At 39.0% G+C, this 20,629-nt stretch overlaps 1 long non-coding RNA gene across 1 annotated transcript in view; it reads left to right on the forward strand.

The window, feature by feature from the left end:
* The first annotated feature begins 11,870 nt into the window (after positions 1-11,870).
* The window catches only part of LOC114813841, a 32,973-nt gene continuing 24,214 nt past the window's right edge, over positions 11,871-20,629 (forward strand). The window contains exon 1 of the long non-coding RNA XR_003761602.2: positions 11,871-11,980. This is a non-coding gene — a long non-coding RNA (uncharacterized LOC114813841). The remainder of the gene's footprint in view (positions 11,981-20,629) is intronic.

The following is a 20,629-nucleotide window of genomic DNA, read 5'->3' on the forward strand; positions in this document are numbered from 1 at the left end:
ACGGTGACCTTTGTTTCATGAGTACTTTTTCTTAAGCAGCACAGATTTTCCAACCCCTGTTCCTGTCAAACCTCCTATTTTATCTGTCTATCCATCTTACCTATCTGGTATCACTTTCTCTGTTTCACAGAATTAATCTTCTGAAATTGCCATAAATAACCTCAAATTGCACAGCAGTTACCTCTGCCCATTAGTTTGAAAGTGGCTGCAATCTCCGTCTCCTGAATTATTGAGCATAGAGGTCAAGACTAACAAGTGGAATGAAAGGCCATTTACTTTTGTGTCATTAGTACACTTTGTAGATAATTATGTAATTTTTTAAGTATTCCTAAGGATATACTAAAGTGGGGCAAGCCTATGGGTGAACTTCAACAATGGATGATTATAGGTAATTTCTATTTGTTTTGATAAGGCTTCTCTAGTAATAGGAGTAATTATTGATAAATGGAGAACTTCGATCTGGTTATTTCAGTTAATAAATGGCCTGAAGTGAAAAACAATACTGAAAATAGAGAACTGAAGCAATAAGGCAAGGAATGACATCACAGTTTTCATCTTGACTTACAATTGATAGTATTTTCACTGTTTTATTAAAAGTTGTAGGAATGAATGGCTCTCTAGTGTCTTTTCAGAAGAAAGCTAAATATCGGAGAGTCATAAGACTTTCTGCAACAGAATTCTAAGATCCTTGGAAAATGAACAGTTCTTCCATACTTTGCAACAGGTATAAGTTTAGGTCTTCAGAATTGCAGGCCAAAAAATTAATTGTAAAGATAGGCCATGTATGGCATCTCTGCCTACCTTAGGTTTATATACTTTCAGGCCATTCAACAGAGCTGTTATTAACTTAATGTGTTTTAGTCTAGTTCTTCACATAGATATAACTGTCCTTCATATTCAAAGATAATATTTCTGACTGAAGTCATGCACTCAAATGGAGGTGTGTCTAAAGAGACCTACATATGACTGACTGACTGAACTTCCAGCATGTGAAAAAATCAAAAACTGGTTCAAGGCAGCCAAGATGGATTTTGGAAAACTGACAGACTTTGGTGGCAATGGAGCATTCACCATTATAACTAACTGTAAGTCTGTAAAGCTGAGGTAATGACCAATTTAATATACTGCAGAGATACCTGGACCTATGACAGAAAATCAATATTATTCTTATTATTATTATTATCCTAAGTACTTGGGGAAGTACAATACCAAAGTGTTGATAGACTTATTCCCTGCCCACAAAGAGCTTACAGACTAGAGATGGAGACAGATATTAAAATAAATTATAGATATGTACCTAAGACTGTGAGACTTAACTACTGTGAGCCCCATGTGGAACAGGGACTGTGTCGAACATGTTTAATTTGTAATAATAATAATGATGATGGTATTTATTAAGTGCTTACTATGTGCCAAGCACTGTTATAAGCGCCGGGTAGATACAAGGAAATCAGGTTGTCCCATGTGGGGCTCACAGCCTTACTCCCTATTTTGCAGATGAGGTAACTGAGCCACGGAGAAGTGAAGTGGCTTGCCCAAAGTCACACAGCAGAGGCGGGATTAGAACCCAAGTCCTCTGACTCCCAAACCCGTGTTTCTTGCCACTAAACCAAACCTGTAGCTCTTATATCTTCCCCAGCATTTAGAACAATGCTTGACACATAGTAAGCACTTATGAATACCATGAAAAGGTACTGTGGGGATGAGGGTGAAGGGAAAGGGAGTAGAGGAAATGAGGGGATTAGTTGGTGAAACTTCTCCAACTTAACTGCCATCCTTCTCCAGTAGTAGTCGTCGTAATTATGTCTATCAAGAATACGTAGGTGGGAATTAGACACTACCACCATTTCTCAGAGGGATGAGAAGCCTTCTCCAGTAGTAGTCGTAATTATGTCTATCAAGAATACATAGGTGGGAATTAGACGCTATCACCATTTCTCAGAGGGGCTCACAATCTGAAATTTTAAGCACCATCCCTTTTCCCTACCCATTGTTAGATTATGAGCCCCTTTAGGTCCAGGGACCAAACCTAATTCTCACAGATGTATTCTTTCCCAGTGCTCAGTAAAGTGCTTAGCACATAGTAGACATTTATGAAAAGAGCTACCTTTACTGCTACTATCTGAGACTCAGATTTAAATCTCTCTTCCTTCCTTTCCCTTCCAACTTAAAAGCACAGCTGCTTGCTTGGCCTCAGCTCAGCTCATTCCCAGACCCCAATTTCATTTTTAAAGTCACATTTGAAATGTGATCAGGCCTAGCAACTTTGTTCTGAACATTGGATCATTTTATATTTCAGCATCTCTATTCTTCACTACAGAAGTTAAATTCACTACTCAATTTGTGAAATAATTTCAACTAGTTTCTTTAGAGTTGCTTCAATGGCTGCTTGCTCCCAAAAATGGTTATACCAAAAAATGGTTCTTAGCTTCCGAGTTTCAAAAAATGTGTTCCTTTGAACTCGTCAATGGGATAAACAATAGGCATTCTTCTCAGAGTAGTAATCCAGGTGATAGAACTATCTTCAGGTTTATTACACCACACCATGGAAATCATTTTCTAGTGGGGAATATAATAAAAGTAAAAAAGCATTCTTATAACATTCAGGAAGCTATAAATTCCCAAACAGTTGTTGCTTTTTTATTTTATTTCATTTCATTTCTGTGCTGTAAACCGTGTCCTAGTGTGTGATAAAAGGTTTGGAAATGGAGTATTTTCTAATTACTCAAGAGAGATTGCTATTCATTACAACTTTTATTCCAATGATTACAGAATTGCAACGTGGGTTAAAATGCCTTTATGGGAATGTTGTTTCCAGTGAAATAGGCCAGGAAATAATGAGCTAAACTGTCTCTTGAATATGCATGGAGAGCAGACAGACACAATGAGGCCCAGATGTCCCTATATGCCTCGGTTCAGGGGACTGGAGTGGTGAGAGTTTCACCTGCTTCCTCCCATTCTGGGACTGAATAGGACAAGTCTTCTCAATACTGTTCTCCGGAAGGCATTTTTAGCTTGAGCTCGCCTGCAGTGCAAGAGGAGAAGAGGATCTAATGTTCTGAAGTTGCAGATGCCTATGAAAGTGAATTTAGAAGCAGGAGTCATACCCAGAGTGACACTGAGATTCAAAGGAAATAAATACCAGCAGGAGATGCTGAGTCTAAGTTCCTTTCTCCTCTGCCCTGATGAATTCTAGCATGATTTTAGCAAATTCTAGCATAATTTGTTAGCACATTTCCCAAATCCTGTTTCATTACTGAATTGGGTATAGTAATTATTGCCCTCTGACACACAGGTACTTTAGAACTCTGGAACAGGTCAAAAACAGGCAAGATATAGATAAGAGAGTTGATCTTGGAGTAGAATTTTTCTTTAAAGTTGTTGGTGGATAGAGATGGGTGAATGTAAGTACTTTAGACCTAGGTTCTGTAACTCCCCACTTTCCTCAGCCCATGGAACATGCTTATAGGGAAGCAAGAGAGTGTTGTATGAACTGATGAAAGAAACAGTGTGACTTAGTGAAAAGAGCATAGGCTTGGTACTGGGTTCAAATTCTTTTTCTCTCACTTGCCTGCTGTGTGACTGGATTAGTCACTTCACCTCTCTGTGTTTTGGCTTCATCTTAACTTTTTTAAGTCATATTTTCTAAGTGCTAACTATATGTCAAGGCAAGTTATAAGAGCTGGGGTAGATAAAGGTTTATCAGGTTGGATGCAGTGCCTGCCCCATATGGGGCTCCATCTGGGTTTCACTCTATGCTCTCCCTTCTACTTAACTGCCCAACATGATTATCTTGAACCAATGCCAGCTCTTAGTGCAGTCCTTGGCATTTGTATAGTAAGTGAATGACAAATACCAAAATTATTATTGTTATCACTGATTATAATTAAGTGGTATTTGAGCACTTACTAAGTGCTTGAAAGACTATACAGCACAGCAGAATTAGCAGACATGTTCCCTGCCCATAACGAGCTTTAAAGTACTATCAGATGTTACTTAATAATCCCTTTGCCTCTCACAACCCTCCACAACACACCTGCACTTACCTGCCCTTAAGAATGTAGATGATAAGGGTGAAAAAAACCAGAAGAAGATAGGGACAGACAGATTTGGGGAAGAGACATTGAGAAGAGGCTTGACTGAAAGAGCTCTTAATTAAAGAAATCTGACTTCTTTTCCCTTTGTCACTTCTATGCTATTCTTGCACAGCTTCCTCCAGGTAAAGTACAGTTTTCACATTTGTCTGAAGATTGATTATTTCTCCTTAACCTCTGTTTTTCCAAATCCAATTGTTTTGCATTTAGAATCTGTGAGTTTGGTGCATTTCCTGCTGTGGGAGTTAAAGCCTGAATACCCATGAGTTAGCATTATGCAAGTCCTGCATTCTTCATTATCTCTAGTTAGTTCTATTTCTGAAGTTTAACTTACCCGACATTTACAAATGGGAAGAATATGCCTATTTTCTCCAGAAGCTACAACATCATGGAAACAGGAGGGTGGGAAGAAGCTGCCATGCTTCACCTAAAAAACTGCATTTGCTATTTAAGTGCATCTTTACTCCCTCTAGTCTTTAATACCACAGCTTGAGGGGATTAGTGGTAACCTCAAGTCAAGTGGTAGTGGCCTCCTTGACCAAGTCTGGACCTTGCATCCCCCACTAGAAGAGCTAGGCCACCTATCTGGCTGGTAAGAAACCAAACCCATCAGGTTTGAGCAGGTGCAGTCAGCTCACCCTCCTCCTGCTTCCTGTTGGGTAAAGCAGTAGGACAACAAGGAGAGAAAACATTAAATGCATATTCGAATAACCTCAGTTTTGGCCCGATTTTCCACTTACTTGGGGATTAAGCCAGAAAGTCAGAAAACTAAAATCTTTCTTCTGTATGCACCCTCCCCTCGCACAAGGGCTGCTTATGTCTGTTACATATGCAACCTAAGCCATAGAGGAGCGATTTAATGGACTCTAGCCCCTCTAGAAGTCAATTCTATGTTTGGAGGCTTGAGTAAGGATCAGACAGCAGGGACAAAATATAATGACCAGGCATAGTGTAGAGATAGGAGAGTATAAGTGTTTAGTACCTTGCTTTGCACACAGTAAGTGATCAGTAAATATGACTGAATGAACAAATAATTAATAACTTTGGGAAATATGTCTTGCCACCCAAAAAAGCCTAAAGTGAGACCTTTGCTAGGCCAAGATGGCAGCAGTCGTGGCACAGCTGCAAAGAGGATAAGGTTACACCGATGCCTTTTTCCTTCTCTTTCTGTTTTCCAGTAGGAACAGCAATGATCGTACAGCCACCATGACCGTCATGACTTAACTGGCAATCTGGGACCATGTATGAATGGAAATTTCTGGCACTGTGGTGATTCCTCTGCTAAACTGGTCCAGCGTCCTGTGCTGCTACTGCCAACCCCATCACTTTCACCCCAGCTGGACCAGTTCACCTGAAACGAGCTCTGCCTGATCAGAAGTGGCTTGGTACTACTCTCTAGATCACTGGGAAGAAATTAGGGCAGCAATTGCAGCAGAGGCAGTGGCGACTATGGTAACACACTCGATTGTAAGTACGTGTTGACCTTTCCTCTAAACTTACTCTTTTTTTCTGTCTTCCCTGACCTTCTTTTTTGGGAGCATGCCACAGAGTTAAGAACTGGCCTGACCAGTCTTGCATATCCTGGAAAAGAGATTGGTAACCAGAGTTGATATCATCAGTACTTTACAACAGTCAGGTCAGTTACTGTCATGTTCCTTACCTTTCTTGGCTTTATTCTGACCTGATTCATAATGCCCAGTTCTGATGCTAACAAGGTTAACAGTGGGTGCCCATTTCAGATTATCAAAACCCTTGATAGTCTCCCTGAACTTTTGTAGAACTCTGTGCATCTGATTCCAAATGAGAGTAGCTGTACATCAGTGAATAAGAAAATGATAACATAAATTTTATATTCTTTTAGCAGTAGGATTACCTGTTAGGTTGAGGTGGATTACATTTTTTTTAGACTTTGCATTTACATTTTCTTCAATTCAAAACATTCAAATAAAGATCATCTAGCATTCTTTTGATAATTATATCTATCAAAGGATGTTAACAGCTGTATAAAAAACACTTGGAATGGTGTACAGGCTATTTTTTGAATTGCACTGGAGAAGTGAGGTAGCTATAGTAACAGCATGCAGGTATTCTAATGCCACTGTATTTTCTGATAATAGGTCCATTAATGAAAACTTGTTTGATTTTCAATCACAGTTAATGATACCCTTTGCACAATAAGTGTTCAAATACATATATGTGCTCAGATGGTCCATTAATGCCACAAAAAAAGTAAAAAAGTATCCATGTTAGGCATGGCTAGGGGAAATATGTAATACTTTCTTTTCTGTTTAGATTTACAGTTAAATATTTGACAACTATTGGTGTTTGGTTTCAAAAAAAATCATTGTGCTTTTCAAATGGTACAATTTCCTGCCATCTATAGTTTTCCCCATTCTATTTACATTTTCTATAGAACCATAAGGCCAGTAGATAATGTCAGTGATGTCTCAGTCCACATGCATCCCATTATTTCTGTTTCTAATTTTACCTACCCTTTTCTTTAAGAATACAATAGAAATCCAATTCTGCTTAGAGATGGGGAAAACAATCCATCAAAAATAGGAAATGGGATCTTGAGTTGGGAACTCCAAGGGATACAGTTAAGGCTGAAAATAACAGTTGACCACGAAAGCTACAATGAAAACCACCCATTTTCCTTCAGCATTCCCACAACTACAGTTGCCCGCATGGTCACACAGAGTTATACGATGGATACAACATTCTGACTTTCAGGGGAAAAACCAGCCACCTCACTGGATTTGAAATGATGTGCTTTGGTAGTTAGGTGCATATGTGATTAGGATATTTCTCGTATTTTTATCTAGAGCTTTCTCAGGATCCTCTTTCAACATATTGGCAAGTCCTGGAATACTCAAAACACTTTAGCCTGGCACTAAAGTAACAGTTTGGTTGTTTTCACTGTATATTTGATTCTGCAGCCTTTTTCCCTAAATTTGTCTCTTGCTCTAATCAACTTTCACTCTGAAAATGAAAAACATTCTTTGGAACTAAATAAGCTGTCATTTTTTTGTTGTTATATGGACCATATCATTCTTTCTCCCACCTCCCTCTCTTCCCATAATACTTTCATTCTAACTTGGATAAATACCTTCTAAAGCCAATACAGGATCTAACTCACTGGACTCAGTCACACTTGTATCGAACCATCAGTGATCTCCAGTTTATAATTCGACTCCATTAATTGACTCCAATATAGTGCTTTTAGACGGTGAGCCCATTGTTGGGCAGGGACTGTCTCTATCCGTTGCCGAATTGTACATTCCAAGTGCTTAGTACAATGCTCTGCACGCAGTAAGTACTCAATAAATATGATTGAATGAATGAATGAGCAATTCGCTTCAACTACCATCTCTTCTTGGATGTCCCTGACTACTGCTGACTACTTATTTTGTTTTGTTGTCTGTATCCCCCAGTTAGACTGTGAGCCCATTGTTGGTCAGGAATTGTCTCTATCTGTTGCTGAATCGTACATGTCAAGTGCTTAGTACAGTGCTCCGCACATAGTAGGCACTCAATAAACATGATTAAATGAATGTCCCATATGCATCTCAAACCTAACATGTCCAATACTGAACTCCTCATCTTACACCCTAAACCCTGGCCTTCCCCTGTCTTTCCCATCACTGTAAACAACACCCCCCATCTCACAAGCCTGTAACCTTTTTATTTTTTAAGTACTTACTGTGAGCCAGGCACACACACAAAGCTGTAGAGTAGAAACATGCTAATCAGGTTGGGCACAGTCCATGTCTTACTTAGGGCCCACAGTATTAATCTCCATTTTACAGATGAGTTAAGGCACAAGACCTCACAGCAGGCAAGTGGAGAGCTGGCATTAGGGCCAGCTCCTTCTGACTCGCAGGCCCATGCTCTTTCTACTAGACCATGCTGCTTTTCAGTGTAACTTTGGCATTATCCTTGACTCATCCCTCTCATTCAACCCCCATATTAAACCTGAGACCAAATACTTTGGGTTCAACCTTCACAACATCACTAAAATCTGTCCTTTCCTCTGCATCCAAACTGCTGCCATATTAATCCAACCACTTATCTAATCCTGCCCTGCTTATCACACCAGCCTTCTTTCTGACCTCCCTGCCTCCTGCCTCTCCCCACTCCAATCTTTACTTCACTCTGTTCCTCAGATCGTTTTTCTAAAAGACCCATCCGTTCACATTTCCCTACTCCTCAAAAACCTCCAGTGGTTTGTCCATCCACCTCTGCATCAAAAGGAAACTTCTTATAGTTGGCCTTAAGCACTCAATGATGTCATCCCTTCCTATCTTACCTCACTGATTTCCTACTAAATCTGAGCCCTCACACTTCACACCTCCAATGCCAACCTACTGACAGTATCTTGAGCTCATCTGTCTCACTATCAACCTCTAGATCACATCCTCCCTCTGGCCTGGAATCCACTTCCTCTTCATATTCTACAGACCACTACTCTCCCCAACTTTAAAGCCTTATAAAAATCACATCTCCTCCAAGAGACCTTTCCAAAGTAAACCCTCTTTCCATACTCCCTCTCCCTTCGTCTTTGTCTTGGATTTTTACCTTTCAAACATTTATTATTCATTCCACCCTCTGCCCCATAGCACTTGGTACATAGTGACAATTTATTATAATGTCTGTCTTCCCCTCCAGACTTTAAACTCCTTGTAGGCAGGGAACGAGTAAACCAACTCCATCATACTGTATTCTCCCAAGAAATTAATGCAGTGCTTTGCACACAATAAGTGCTCAGTTAATACCTTGGATGACCCATTGAGGTAAATATTAGGCAGTTTTCAAGAAAAGGTTTTTGATACAACCATAATAATAATTAATAACAGTAATAATTGATTATAATACCTTGCATTTGTATAGTGCTTTTACTGTCCCAAAACATTGTAGGTTTCTGCCAGGAATGCTATCAGTTCAAGATGTTTTCAAATTCTTTAAGGTTTGGGAGGTTGTAAAGGATGTCCCCCAAAGTGGCCCCTGATAAGTAACTTTGAAGCATAATTTGGAGAATGTCTTCAACGTTCATCTCCATCTTTGCCTAGATGTTACAATTTGCCTAGAGCAGTTACAATTCAAAAGGAGTCAAATAAGCATTTCAAAATTGCAAGTGAATTCTAATTTCAGATATCCTTGACCTGTTCTTTTAACCGAGTGCCTTCTGAACAAAAGACCTGATCCACTTCTCCACTCAACCTACATCAGTAACCTTCATTTTACAGGAAAGATAACCAGGTATCTTTCCCGCTTTTAAAAACCATTAAGGTAATTCTTCCATTTTCTTCTGCGTAAATTCTTCCCTCACATTATGTGGCAAGAAAATATTGAAACTCCTCCCCAAACCCTAGAAAATGTGATATTATCTCAGTTTAAAGTACTTCTATTAGTCAGGTTTGAAAGAAACATTTTTGTTGTAGTTCTGAACCTTCTTACACCTGTCATTGTTTCCCATAAAATTGGTTTCTCTTCAGATTAATATAGTTGAAAATAAAGTTGATTTATAGCCAATTTTCTCCTTACTTAAAGAGTGACCTGCAAGTGTTCCTCAGGGAGCTTATAGGATCAAAGAAATGATGTGCAGTTTGAATTGTTCAGTGAAGCAGAAACACTCACAAACATGTACATATGGCAATAGGAGCTTTAGGGAGAAAGCTAACATGTTTCCTTGCTGCATATTCTTTCCCAAATTTTGAAGCTCTACATGAACCCTGCAAGATATGAGAAACACTAATTGGATAATCACAAAGCGTCCCTCTTCCAACTTTCTCTTTCATATCTGAACCATTTGCCGGCAGTTCATGCATCATTCTCAGGACCCAGGGTCCATGCCATATGCTGGTCAGCTGCCTTAAGAACATTTGGCAAGTCCCTATCTCAATATCAGATGGAACGAGGCAGTAAAATCACACTCCCTCCAGCTTTAAAATGATGTAAGTCATTCTTTTCTTTAGAGTCCATGTTAAAACCTGGGATATATTTAGAGTGGCTAGGCAGATGCCATCCCCAAATGCAGAGAAACAGCTTGAAACACTCCCGAGATTGTTCATGCTTTCTGCTGGAAAAGCCCTGGTCTCCATCAGTGAGGAGTTACTTAAAAAAATGGGGATGAAAATATGGGGTTGAATTTGTGCACTGCATCCTTTGACTCCTTTGCATAATGCCAAATGTTTTAGATGCAGCAAATTCTCCAAACCAAGAAGGAATTTTCTAGATGATCTATTTTAGCAGTAAGCAAGCTCTCGCCTGTCTCAGAAAGTTTCCTGCAGTCTCTGCTTTGATTTTGCCTTTCTTCACCATTCCGACCCCTCTCAAATTATTTGGGACCTCAAGATGACTCGTTCTCACTTTCAAAACTATTCTGCAGGAGGGAGGAGATATGCATCTGCAGAATACAATATGACCGTGCCCATAATTGCATTCTGTTCTCCAGAGGTCACTAGTCCTTCCCTCTCTTATAACAGCTCTGGCAGAGTCTGGACTAATGCTGGTATTTGTTAAGCACTTACTATGTGCAGAGCACTGTTCTACACGCTGGGGTAGATTTACAGGGTAATCGGGTTGTCCCATGTGAGGCTCACAGTCTTTATCCCCATTTTACAGATGAGGTAACTGAGGCACAGAGAAGTTAAGTGACTTGCCCACAGTCACACAGCTGACAAGTGGCAGAGTCGCAATTTGAACCCATGACCACTGACTCCCAAGCCTGGGTTATTTCCACTGAGCCACGCTGCTTCTCTGGACTAGTCACACAGAGGGATGGAGCCAGACAAGATGGCTTCTTCAGATATTGATAAATGCTTTAAAATGACTATTCAGTATTAATTTATTCAGCAGATATAAATTCTAATTTACTGACAGAAAAAAAAATAACACTCTAGAATAGCATTGCCATTGTAAGGAATTCAGTGTCTTAGATATTCCTTAGTTATGGAATGGGTTTAGTATATTTTAGACCACATCTTTCCCAAGTGAACATTCTCGTTGCTGAATTGAGCTCTGATTTACATTGTAGTGTTGAAGATATTAATGGCTTCTTGGTGCATTGTTGAAATCAAGATTTCCTGAGCTTGTAAAAAAATGTCCACAGGGCTAGTAAGTGGGTTGATATCTATTAGAACTTAAAAATCACTTTGCTCTCATAGAAATCTTGGTGACTGTGTTATCAGACTACAGGAAATTACTGCCATGGGCCTGGCAGTCAGAAAGTCATGGGTTCTAATCCCACTTCTGCCACTTGTCTTCTGTATGACCTTGGGCAAATCACTTAACTTCTTTGTGCCTCAGTTACTTCATTTGTAAAATGAGGAGTGAGACTGTGAGCCCCTTGTGGTTCAGGAACTGTGTCCAGCCCAGTTACTAGTATCCACTCCAGCACTTAGTACAGTGAATGGCAGGTAGTAAGCGCTTAACAAATACAACAATTATTATTATTATTTCAGGTTGGCTGGGAGATCTTAACTCAAGAAACTTTGACATGCCCTTATTTGAACTTCTAAATCTTATAGCATAGGGATGTTTTTCTCAATCATCATTTACTTATGTTCCTCCACTCCTCAAAAATCCCCAGTGATTTCTCAACTCTCCCCACATCAAGTAGAACCTCCCGACCAATTGATTGGCACTGAATCAACTCTCTCCCCACTACTACTTTTCTTCACTTTACCCCACCACAACCCAATCTGTATGTTTCGCTTCTCGAACACGAACCTATTCACCTTATCTCACTCTTACCTCTCTCACCGTCAGAATTTTCCCAGTAACCCTGACAGACCAGCCCTCAGGAAAAGCCACATGGATCATAACTGCTGTCCCGTGGTTTGGAATCACAATCCGAGACATCTTAAAGATCTCAGAGCCCAGTGGTAAGTTCCCAAACATGCGCAGCATACTTACAAAATCAACTGAAAAGGATTCGGAGTGTTATCAAGAACAAGCTCAGCTAGCCTGCAAACTCTGAAGAGCTAACTGTGCATAACCTCAGCAGCACACTCACTCCAGAGCTGCCTACCACTTGCTACCTGGGGGGATAATGTCTACCATAAAGAATGCTCTTAATGAAAATGTTTAGGATATCAGGTTCAGCAACAAGGCCCATAGCAAAGCACTTTCCGTGGTACGGGATTTAACAATGCACTGCGTTGCCTTAGGAAAAGTCCAGGCTTAGAAGTGGATAAGTGATAAGAATGAGTTACCCCACAAGAAGTGCCTTGAGGGGTCGGAGCATTTTTTTATTTGTATTTAGTAGGTTTGAAAACAACTTTGACCTTCTGCAAATCTTGTGAGAGATCTGGTTTTCTATCCTAATTATCACTCATCTAGAAAAATGCAAACTTCAGTTGTATCACATGTTTGTTATCTGTGAAAGAGGACAAAGTGCATATTTTGAGAGATTGGTGAGCATTTTTGCTCTGTTGGATGAATTATGTGGAATTGTTTTTCATATGAAGTAGAGTACCATCAAAGAAAAACTGTAACTAGGAAAATTTCTGCTTTAAAAATAGTGACACTATTCCAAAATCGAGAAAGCCATCACACATGTGCCTCTCCAAGGTTTGGACAAGTGTTACAATTTGGCAGAGAACAAGACAAAATCGTGGCATCCTCTTTCCCCTCAGAAAACTGAACCTTGTTCTGCTTTGAAAACTAGTAAAATTGTAAAGGAAGATCTAGAAATACTTTTATTCCTTGTTTAATTGGGCATGGCTTTCTGGACATTAAGCTGTTATGACCAGGAAGCCAATGCAAAAGGAAAACCTCATATTATTAAGAACTACTAGAAAAAGGGGTACTTTGACCCAGAAAAAAAATGGTTGACTTATTTGTGGATACTGCAGAGCAAATGGGTGGGTCATAAGAAATAGAAAATAATTTAGAGAGTATCACTGACAGATGACCACACCATTTAATACCATCATTTGCATGATCACTATAGTAACTGGTCGTACAACTGCACATGTTGTACTGTACACTCAGCTTTGACTCTTCAGAACAAGAAATGTTCACATGAAATATAATTAGTAGAGCATTATTAATCTCAACATGATGTTCTGTAGTGCCATCCCAGGAAAAAAGAAAAGTTCAACAAGTTGTTGGTTGAAGGAATAATGAGTTGGAAAAGCAGAGAGACAGGTGAAAGGGGCAGTGTTTTCTGATGAAAATGGAGTCATTCTGTTCTTTACAGGAACAAGTACAAATGGTGAGGTCTTGGCAATGTACCAGTTAGTGGTTTATTATCACTCCACAGCTGTCACAGAGGCAATAAATACTAAAAGGGAGAAAAAAAACCACACAGTATACCCTAGAAATTTCACTCCACACTTCCAAGTTAGTGAAGAGTTGCTGAAGTCATTGTTCTGCTGGAAATGCTACCTCTCTCTTGCCCATTATATCCTTCTACAAATTCCAAATTCACTAAAAAAAAATCTTCCATGAAGCCTTCCCATATTAACTCTGATATTGTAGCTCCTTTTATTACTACTAGCATTTATGTACTCTACATTTTTGTAAATTAGATCCAATTATCCCATTATGTGTAATCATATACAGTCTATATTACACTTATATGTGTGTATTTAATGTGAAATGAATCTGTCATTTTCTCTTTGTCTACTTGTATGCTTATGTATTTGTGTTTGACCTATATCTGTGAGTAAGATATGTGTCTTGGTCTCCCTAAGTAACTTCCAACAGTACCTAGTCTGGGTACTCAATAAGTACTTCTGACTGATTGTGAAAATTAAGCTGGTAAAGCCTACATCAAAATTCTCCATTTATGGTATTTGTTAACCGCTTACTATGTACCAGGCATTGTACTGACTGTTGGGATAGATTAAAGCTAATCAGATTGGACACAGTCCATGTCCCACATGGGACTCACAGAATTAATCCCTGTTTTACAGATGTGGTAACTGAGTCACAGAGAAGTTAAGTTACTTATCCAAGGTCACACAACAGACAAGTGGTGTAGCCAGGATTAGAACCCAGGTCCTTCTGTTTCCAGGCCCATGCTCTATTCACTAGGTCACACTGCTTCTCAAGTGCTTATGGAAGTGATATAGAGTAATCGCAGCTTGGGCTAAATTCACTGGGGGTTTTATTTGGATTTCCAGCTGCATCTCTGGGGAAAGAAATATGATTATGTGGTTATAGCTACAATAAAAATGGGCACAGAGAAGTTAAATAGCTAAATAGAAGTTAGAACAGGCAAATACCTGGGACTAGAACCCTGTTCTCCTGACTCCAAAATCCCATGCCCTTCCACCTAATTGTGCTTTCTTCCGTGCTCACATTGTCCACACTTGGTAGTCTCTTCTTTGCACCTTGTTACAACTTCTTGACATCCAAGAATCCTAGTTCTTGGTTCCTTGGACTCCACCTGCTGTTACAGCTCCTTCCTGTCTTGCTTCTGTCAATCAATAAATTAAACAGTGGTATCTATTGAGCACTTACAATGTGCAGAGTACCCTGTACTAAGCACTTGGGAAAATAAAATATCAAGGAGTTGGTAGATATTATCCCTTTCTACAAGGAGTTTACAGTCTCCAAGAGAAGACAGACATCAGAAGAGAATAAGCGTAAAATAAATAATGGATAAGACTATATACATAAGTATGAGAGGGCTAAGGGGAGGGGTATCAAAGGGTATAAGGGGTACATAGACAAGTGTTCTTTATTTCTAGCACATACCTTTCAAGAAACAAGTTCCAGGGACCTGTCCTCTACATCCCATGGGAAAAGAGAGAGGTATCTCTCCTCAGGGTAAGGTGGATAGTGAGGGACAGTCCTTAATCCGAGGAAATTGAAATAATTAGAGATGGTGGGGAAGGATGGACATAGAGGTAAAAACAAGATGAATTTCACTTTGAAAATTCTTCAACAAAATGATGACTACTATGTCAACATCTTCACATGGCAATTTTTAGGATTTTAGGCTTCAGTAAGTGGGGATTGAACATGAAAAGTTTCTTTGTTTTTTATTGTTTGAAAACAGTAGTGGTAGGGTACAGAAGAGAAAATACTTTAAACTTCGGTGTTCTGCACTTTCATGGACTTTTCTAAATGGTTCTACCGAAGTCTGTTGGTATCTTAGCAACTAAATACTTGACTAATATTCATTTTTCCAATGCTTTAAGAGCTGAAAGATATTAATTCCATGCAAGAAATCTAAATTGTTACTCTGGCAACTTGCGTACTAAACCTTTCATAGATTAAATGATGAAACACTGTATTAAAAATAACCTTCAGGATTTGACTTCAGCCTGCCAGAGGATTGGAATTGATGCTAACCCTAAACTCCATTCCTTGCTCTTTTTGCAATCTCTTGCATCTCTTCAAAGTTGTGGTCATGAAAGAAGCAAGGCATTATCTTTTCCACATTCCATATACCACATGAATCACAGTTAAAAGGCAATACCCAAAATGCTCAGGGAACATAGGAAATGAGACATATGGAAATCACAAAAAGAATGAAGAATTACACAAGATGGAGGCCCATTTGATTTTCATGGTTTCACCCTGAAAACATGAACCCTTCCTGCATTACACTTACAATACAAGAATACCAAACATCAAATAATGAAAATGCCTCATTTAAATGTATGCTTACTGTTTCCAGAGGTTTATCAATTATATTCCTACCCAAACTGGGCTTCTTTAACCTGCCCTTGAAGACACACAGATAAGCAAAATCTCTCTACAGTGGAACTGACACATCATTTGGTTTCAGTGGTCAGTCATTTAGAAGTGAGTTACTTTTAAACCAGTGAGCTGCTCTTATATAGTGTTGGTCTAAGGGATGATGAGAAGCAGCATGGCTCAGTGGGAGAAGCAGAATATTCAGTGGAAAGAGCGTGGGCTTGGGAGTCAGAGGTAATGGGTTCCAATCCTGGCTTCACCGCTTGTCAATTGTGTGACTTTGGGCCAGTCACTTAACTTCTCTGTGCCTCAGTTACCTCATCTGTAAAATGGGGGTTAAGACTGTGAACACCATGTGGGACAACCTTATTACTTTGTATCCTCTGCAGCGCTTAGAACAGTGCTTTGCATATAGTAAACGCTTAACAAATACCATCATTATTATTATTAAGAACTTGGGAGGGAAGCAGGAAAATCAGTTACTTTGTTCACTAATAATGTGAATAATGATAATTCATACTAACCAACGCTTAGAGATGAGTTAAATGCAATCCAGTATTCTAGAGAGTATTTTAGCATTGAAAACACATGCTCAGGGATTTAAATTTCTAGATTAAATCTTGAAATGCAGACAGGCTAAGATGGACCTGCACTAGAAACCAAAAGTATTGCCAAAGCTTGAGTGGTGGAAACTAAGAATATCATTGCAAACCATACCACCTACAGACTTGTACAAATCTCACTGGTTACCTTGCCTTCTCTGAACTGGCTTTATAATTGAATCTTCTGAAAAAAATGACTGCTACCATTTTGCTATCACAGCATTGCATTTATAGCATCGATTTCATGTTAGTCAGGAATCAAGTTGGTAACCCAAAACTTCTCCAATGAGGTGACATGAAATTATGCTAACTCATTTAGATATGAAGTTTTCCTATAGGTACCAATGTCGGCATACAGGGACCTTGTGTGCTGATATCCTCAAGCCTCAGCGGGTTCTACTGAAGCAAATGCTATCTCATTTAGGACTATGCATATAAATAGCAAACCCAGGCAACTTGTGGCATATGTTACAAATGGATTTGCTTACTTGAAATATGAGGACAGGAAGGGAATAACACTGACATCTCTCAACTCTGCCAGTGTTAGCTTAAAACTGTGGAAGATACCGTCTAATGAAGTAATAAAAACAGCATGAAATTTAAAGGTACCCAAGGATATCTTTAAATGGCACACTCTCCCCTTATTGCAATGATATTAAAGGAATTGCTAGTTTGTTGGATAGTAAAAATCTATCCCCATAGATTCACATCCACAGATAGGCCCATTCATGTACATATTCATCCAAATACTATATTATCATTCAAAGATTGCAAAGTCTAAAATATGCAATTAATAAAAAAGAACATCAAAGACTAACTTCCTGCCATTAAGCTACAAGCTCTTATTTATCCTAGTCTGGTAAACATAAAATATAGGTTGGTGATTTGAATCAGTCTGCTTGATTGTTCATCTTACCTAAGAAGAAGTTGAACTAAAAGTATGTTGCTGTTAAGATATCATTTTAACAAAATATCCCTTCTTGCAAGTGTTCAATCTAGTATACTCATCTGTGTATAACTACTTTAATAACTTAAGGGACTGACTTTTTATGCACACACTGTGGCCAGGACTGTGGATTCTTCATTAGACTTAGACAGACACACACACACATATTGTGGGCAGGAAATATATCTGTTTATTGTTACACTGTAGTCTCTGAAATACTTAGTACAGTGCTCTGCACAGAGTAAGCACTCAGTAAATACAGTTGACTGACTGAAACATGCACAACCATACATATACTCATAGTCAAAGTTCACCATTAGTCATGTCCTTTGAACTCAAAGGGCATCTATATGGCACTTTATAATGACTAAAACTGTCCAAATGGAGCCCTGTTCCAAGGAGAATGTTATATACAGTAATCATTTGAATGCATTGACACAGTCCTTTCATCCTATACAGAATTATATTATCTTGAAAAACCTTTCCAGTTCATTCTGCGCATGCCAGTGTTCCAGCAATTATACAACAATATAATGTACTTCACTGATCTCCTACTACCATCCAGCCCACACACTTCACTCTTTAGCACCAGCTTACACACTGTCTCCGCTTCTCATCTATCTCACCACTGACCTCTTTCCGATCTTCCCATTAGCCTCGAACCTCCTATCCCTCTGGATGTGCTAGACCACCACTCTCCTCATCTTCAAAAGCATTATTAAGGTCATATGTCCTCCAAGAGGTCTTCCCTGATTAAGCCCTCTTTTACCTGGCTCTTTCTCCCTTTGGAATCATAGTCACTCCATTATTTTCTTTGTTGTAGGTACAATCTATCATATCTGAGGCTATGATCCTATACTAATTTGATGAGCGTCAGAAGTTTAACATTATATTGAAAAATGCAATTGTAATAATGACGATTTGCTTATTGAAAACATTTCAGGTTGAGCATAGAACATAGCAAATGGTTTAACTTCGTTAGACTAGTTGGATGGTGGTAACTGATGCTTGAGGAACAATTCCGTGATTTCCTTCTTCACATCCATCCTAATGTAGCACCTAATATCTGCAGCATCCCCTCAATCCCCTGAACCTCTCAGTTGTCTCTTTTATAATCCCTGAATATGCTTGCACCCCTTGACTCCAAGTGCTCCACGGTTTGCTAGATGGATATACTGATACTTTTTTAAAATTTTATTGAGATAGAATAGCCTATAAAAGTGATATTTTGAGGGTTTTTTTTTGCTACTTGGAATAACTTTATGTTCTTATAACTTTTTTCTACCTGGTGAGTGGCAACTTTGGTGCACGGCAATACACTTTTGTTATTATAATATTTACAACAAAGGATAGTTCTTTAAATAATTACCGGTTAGAGCCAAGGAGCCTAGCACACATCTCCACTGACCTCTCCCTATAAGTGACTCACAGTTCCCTCAAGTGCCACATAAATAGCCAATATAACATTTTAAATGTCCAATTGTAGGAGAAGGTGGTATTGAGGAAATGTGAAATTTTCCAGCGATTACATTCAGGTTCAAGGTGACATAAAAGGGAGTAGACAACAATTTGTATAGTTCTGAGATTGAAGAAGAATGAGATGGGTTTGTGGTTTTATTAATATCCTTGCAACTCCTAGAAGTAATTTGCAGAGATGTAGTCTTACCAACTTGATTCAAAATGTTGGTACCAGTATTTTCTAGGCTCCGTTAGTCTGCACATTTGTGGTGGGCTGAGTGGCCCGAATGTCTCAGTGCAGCCAGGTTTCATTGCTTGGTTTCAGGCAGAATTCCCAGAGAAAACCAAGCCACATCTGTAGCCTGGCTGAATTAATTTAACAACCATACATTGCTACTCCTGGTGCAGAGAGTTGAGACAAGTTCAACTTCTTGTGATGCCTCTGTTCACAAACATCAAAATGAGATTCACTGAGCTGTTTCTATTTTGCCTAAGCTACAGTATAAATCTAGATCATATATTTGTTCATTGACAGATGTTATATCTCCCATAGTTCACAGCCCATTTTTTAATTCCATACAGATGTAATTTAATGCATCATAAATCAATCACCACTTTTGGAATTCAGCTAACAGCTGTCCTCTTTAGCGATTCTGATATAAACGTGGTTAACCCATGAGTTTTTTTAAAGTAGTGCCAGTACTTTTAAAGATGCCAACTGGCATGGCTATGACTTGAACGTTTGACTTATTATTAGAACTTTCTCTAGTGAAATGGATATCTGTTCACAGAACAAATGTGGCAGTTTAGTTCTCTAGTATGGGCCCCAGATTTTGGTGTCGGCTTGCTTGCAGTGATGTCATTTACTAAAAAACAGATGCACTCAGAGCATCAGAAATTAATCATCGCTGTTGGCACTTTAATAAACAGCTGCTTTCTTAAATGGTTTGGAATAAACACTGAACATCACCAGCTCTTTCAGAAAGGAAATCAGTGGGTTAGAAAACAACAACTTGAAGGGATAATTCACTGTGAAGCCCTCAGCATGTAGTTTAGATTAAACTCAGTCAAATAATCTATGATCACCTCTTGTTACATACAGGCTCCTTGAGCAGATCTCAAATCTCTGTGGCCTCTTGTTAGAAAAAGTTTCCTTTAGCATTTCTCCAGTCTTCCTCATGGAAGACAGGAGAGAGCCACTCCATTGCCCCACAAAAAGTCATGCAAATGAAAGAAAATTCCATGGAAAATACAGTTACATACTGTTAATCAAAGATGTAGGCCCAAAGTTATTGTTCTACGTCTTCATAAGAAAATACAAAGTGTATTGATTTAATATATTATTAAACTATAAAGCAAAAAGAACCAGCTATTTAGTTATAGTACTTATTAAGTATTCACTAGCACTGGGTAGATACTGGGAAACCATAACAGACATAGTCCCTGACCCCTATGAGGCTCACAATCCTAAAGTTAAGGAGAATGGGTACTGCAGTCTTATTTTCAAGATGAAGAAATTGAGGCACAGAGAGACTCTGAATTGCCCAAGGTTACATAGCAAGCTGGGGGAGGAACTAGAATTAGAACTCTGCTCAATTTCCAACCCTGAACTCCTTCTATCAGACCGCATTGTCAACATCCTATTATCTTCCATTCATATATCTGACTTAGTGAACACACATGAGTAGAAAATATACAGGCATTGCTTCTGACAAAATCTCCTTTGTGTGACCTATTATAAACAGTATCCTTTCCTGTATATTTTTCCTTTTCTATTTGTAATGTTCGGGGCTAATTTGGATGCTGACTCTTGAAAACAGGGTCTTCAAAGTCTCCAGTTGAATCACTTCACACAGGGCCAGTTTGTGTAT

Source organism: Ornithorhynchus anatinus, chromosome 8 (assembly GCF_004115215.2).
Source record: "Ornithorhynchus anatinus isolate Pmale09 chromosome 8, mOrnAna1.pri.v4, whole genome shotgun sequence".
Taxonomy (NCBI): Eukaryota; Metazoa; Chordata; class Mammalia; order Monotremata; family Ornithorhynchidae; genus Ornithorhynchus; species Ornithorhynchus anatinus.